Source organism: Myotis brandtii, unplaced genomic scaffold (assembly GCF_000412655.1).
Source record: "Myotis brandtii unplaced genomic scaffold, ASM41265v1 scaffold727, whole genome shotgun sequence".
Taxonomy (NCBI): domain Eukaryota; kingdom Metazoa; phylum Chordata; class Mammalia; order Chiroptera; family Vespertilionidae; genus Myotis; species Myotis brandtii.
This window is the reverse complement of record NW_005370872.1, coordinates 406,212-410,886: the sequence shown is the minus strand read 5'-3', so window position 1 is coordinate 410,886 and position 4,675 is coordinate 406,212. Positions and strand designations below refer to the sequence as shown.

General features: G+C 44.1%; 1 protein-coding gene across 1 annotated transcript in view; it reads right to left on the bottom strand.

Moving 5' to 3' along the window:
* The window catches only part of SLC16A14 (solute carrier family 16, member 14), a 32,748-nt gene that overhangs the window by 24,449 nt on the left and 3,624 nt on the right, over nucleotides 1-4,675 (bottom strand). Inside the window, exon 2 of the mRNA XM_014530196.1 lies at nucleotides 2,083-2,087. The gene's annotated coding sequence lies outside the window, so the exon portion shown is untranslated. The remainder of the gene's footprint in view (nucleotides 1-2,082; nucleotides 2,088-4,675) is intronic.

Sequence of the window (4,675 nt, the reverse complement as noted above, 5' to 3'; positions counted from 1 at the left end):
CAGTGCACAAATTTTCATGCACCAGGCCTCTAGTTAATTTATAACAGAAGAACAAATAAAATTATAATTATTACAGACCATTACAAATGATTATTGCTGAAAAATCATTTTGTGGCAATGAAGGATGATGGTATAAAAAATGATCCCAAATACACTGGGAACACCTCCAACTGTGGGAATGTCCCAGGTGTGTACTGACGTGAATGGGGAGGACAGAGAAGCAGACTCTGAATTGCAGAGCCTCTTTCTGTATGCTCCTAATCACTCCTAAGAATTGTTTTCACCTTTTTAAAGGTCACATGACCTGCAAAATCAAAAATACTTACTTTCCGACTCTTTATAGCAGGGGTGGGGAACATCCATCCCTCGGATGGTATAAGGCCTGCAAAATCATTTGGTCTGGCCTTGCCAAGGCAACCGCAGGACTCAAAATTCAATAAATCTAGGAGCTTTTTTATAGCAGCATAAACTTGTATTAAGTGAATTATATTAAGTGAGTGATGTTATAAATATCCAAATGGCCCTTGATATATAAAGGTCCCCCACCCATGCTTTGCAGGGAAAGTTTGCTGATCCATGCACTATAGCATTGGTTCTGGTTAGCAGTTTGTCAGGGAGACATGGGCTCCAGGAAACCAGGATGCCTGTGGAAGAGCAATGTCATGGATCTGTCTTGGGGCTCATCTTGATTTTTCCTGTCTCTCATACCTCATTCTTGTTATTATTGTTTTTATCTTTTAAATGATTCTACCTCTTAAATAGTTGTCCAGTTCTCAATTGCCACACTTCCTGCTCTCAGCCACAGTCCTTTCCACTTCCCCATTATCCAGACTGCAGGGAGTAATAAAATGCTGTCTTGCCATATAATTTTCTCACCTCGTCAAATTATCTTTGGGATTAACTCCCCGCCCCCCCTCCCAACACACAAACACACACACACACCTTGGTGTGGCTGCCCAAGGCTGCCAGGTTCTCCTCCTGCACATCTGCCCACCCCCACCCCAGCCTGGTCCCTCCTCCTATCCCCCGACCTTAGCATTTTGCTGTCCAGCCCTGTGAAGCACCTGCAGCTCCCCACACTTGGCACAGTCTCTCTTTTTTTAAAAAAGATATATATATTTTTATTGAGTTCAGACAGGAATGGAGAGGGAGAGAGAAATAGAAACATCAATGATGAGAGAAAATCATTGATTGGATACCTCCTGCCCACCCCTTACTGGGGATCAAGCTCACAACCCAGGCATGTGCCCTGACCTGGAATTGAACCTGGGACCCTTCAGTCCCCAGGCCGATGCTCTATCCACTGAGCCAAACTGGCTAAGGTGGCACAGTCTCTTTTAAGCTTTTGTGTATGCCTTTCTCTTCTTTCCTGTTTCGGGAACATTCTCTTTTTCTAACCTCCTGGTCCTCTTCTGCTCATGTTTCAAAATTCAACTAAATTATAACAGTGAACCCAGAAATAGTAAGAAAAAATCCTCCGCAAACATGTCAAATATCCAATATTAGACAGAGTAGGTGTTAAGTAAATCAGTCATGGTATAGCTGTGCAAAGCAAGTCCACCATCAAAAATCAAATCACACTGAACTCTGAAGACATAGAAAGTGTGAATTATACGTGGGGGCCACAAAATGGGACACATGTCATGATCCCTTTGTTGTTAAAAATATGTATTTATAGGAAAGAAGACTGGAGTGAAACAAAGAAAAATGATGGTCATTATTTTTTGGATGACAGTTTTACAAATAATGTTTGCTCTTTTTAAAAAAATCTCATTGGTAAAAAAAAAAAAATAACAACTAAGTAAACATATATTAACTTTATAAGAAACTAAAGGTCCCTTTATCTTTTAAACACCATCTGGATCAGCTTCTTACCTCCATAGATTAGTGACTAAATTGTAAAAGAGGGGGGAAACAGAAGAAAGACAATTAATCCAAGAGCCACTTTCCTTGGGAAGTCCAGTCTGTGTTGGACTCTAGGCTTGTGTGTGTGTCTGCTACCACCCTCCTCTCCCCCAAGGAGAGAATAGCCTGCCTAAGGATAGAAAGAAACAGAGCAGCCTTTCAATCCAGAACTCATAGCCCAGGAAATTGCTGCACTGTCAGAAAGCCAAGAGGATGAACCTAGAAAGGGTCCTGAGGGTGTTTGGTGGTTGTCCTCCCTCAGTCCCTGCTAGCTGTATGTAGAATCCAAAGGGGCCAGAAAGAGCAGCTGGACAACGGGTATGACTGGCCTCTATATATAAAAGGCTAATATGCTAAGTGTCTGTCTGATTGGTAGCTATGATGTGCACTGACCACCAGGGGGCAGATGCTCAACGCTGCCGGGCTGCAGTGACTTGGCAGCAGCGGTTCTCGGGTGACACACCCCGAAACCAGAGAGGGGGGAGCCCAATTCCTCATGGGGCTGCGCGATTCCACCTTTGGCTGGCCGTGGGTTATGTTGTTGCTGGGGCACTGTCAGCCCTGAATCTGGTTTACTGCACACTTGCATTTGTTCCACACCCTGTACTACAGCAACTTTGCAGAGTGCTCTCTCACACTCCGGGACTCCTCGGGGGATGTCGGAGAGCCAGTTTCAGCCCAATCCCTGCAGGCAAGGCTGAGGGACCCCACTTGCTGGAGGGACCCTCCCCCCTCACTCCACAGCCGCCCTTCAAGCCACGGCGCCACCCCAGGTGCAGCTGGCTGGGAAGGAATCGAAGCAGGTTGACTCCAGGGCGTGTCCAGTCTGTCTTGCCCAGTCCCACCCCACCGGCCACTTTCTAATTAATTTCCTTTCAATGTGCACGAATCCGTGCACCGGGTCACTAGTATAAGTAATAACATCGTTTACAATCAGTGGGACAATGTTCAGCTGTTTCATAAGATAAAACAGTACTACTTGGCATTTTCCTAAAGTCCATCTACATAAGAAACACTTTTGAAATAGTAATACAAAGGTTACAGTTTTTCAACCCATGAGTTGAAATAATCATTTCCTTTTTCTTTTTAAATATATTTTTATTGATTTAAAAGAGGAAGGGAAAGGGAGAAAGAGGCAGAAACATCAATGATAAGAGAGAATCATTGATTGGCTGCCTCCTGCATGCCCTCTACTGGGAATCGAGCCTGCAACCTTGGCATGTGCTCTTGACTGGAATTGAACCTGGGACCCTTCAGTCCACAGGCTGATGCTCTATCCACTGAGCCAAACCAGCTAGGGCAATACTCATTTTCTTAAGCAATGTTAAGAACTTCACAGTCTTACTGAGTTATTTATTTTATGGGTGAAGAGATGCAGTTGTCATTGAACTGTTCTTGATATTTCCAGTTTATTTGTCATAAGTAAAGATGTTGAATAGCATTTAATGAACTGGTTTTATTTAAGAGGCACAGCTGTGCATGTATACTTTAGTGTCAGATGGAGAGGCTGTTGGAGGTGGGGGTGGGTAAACGAAGTTCTGTCAGGTCCTCAGGAGGTCCCTGAAGATCTTCCAGAGCCATCTGCGTTTCACACCTAAGTCTCTCTAAAAGTAATTCCTGTTTTGACGAATCACAGTCAACTTATTGTCCAACCAGGTTCACTAAAAAAACAAAAGTCAAGCCCTGGCCAGTGGCTCAGTTGGTTGGAGTGTTGTCCCCTACACCGAAAGGTTGTGGATTCATGCCTGGTCAGGGCACATGCCCAGGTTGCAGGTTCCTTCCCCGGTGGGGTGCATGCAGGAGACAGTGGATAGGTGTTTTGCTCTCACATGGATGTTCTCTCTCCCTCTCCCTTCCTCTCTCTCTAAAATTAATTTTAAAAGTTCCTTTTAAAAAACAAACAAATAAAAAAGCCCAAAAGTCAACAGAAGAAAAAATGTCTGTCTATTCCACCAAGTTTGCTTAAGCATGTTAGCATTTCTATAATGAAGAGTTAGAAAGAGTTGTTTGCATATTATGATCCTCCTGTGCACCTGGAGAAAAAGGGAGAATTAGGAGAGGGCTCTGGACCACTCTGCCCCAGGCTCCAAGTCTTTCTTTACCTTAAGGCCTTCAAGGCTCTCTCCAGCCCTTTCCACGTTCTGACACACATGTAAAATGACAACATGCATGTGGCACACGGGGGTAAATGGAGTCACGGAAATGTGGGTCTTCCACTAAGGGTCAATCTATAATAAATATATTACCCATTCTAAGCTCCCCTGTTGGAAGATCAGCATATAACATTAGGACTTCACACTGAAGAAGGTGAAGGAAGCAAATGGAAAGATACTATTGGGACCAATAGTCAACCTTCCATTCTCCCCAAATGTGAGTTCATGAACGATGAAAAAGAAATCATAAATGGGGGAAATGAAGTAACACATCAGAGATTAAAAAGGAATTAAATTTCCACAGCTCTGGTACCAGAGCACCTCCCATAAGCAAGTGGTTCATTTTTAATTTGGCTATTGTGATGATGTGAGCATGCGGTGAGCTCATCTACACTAATAAAAGAGAAACATGGTAATTGGCGTACGACCGCTACCCTTCCCATTGGCTAATCAGGGAGACATGTAAATTAACTGACAGCCAAGATGGCGGCCGGCAGCAAGGCAGCTTAAAGCGAACATGAGGCTTGCTTCCTTCATTGAAGGAGGAAGCCAACGTTCCCCGCCTGCGCTGCCAGCCTCTGAGCTGGCAGTTTGAAACTTTGTAACACTTTCAGCCG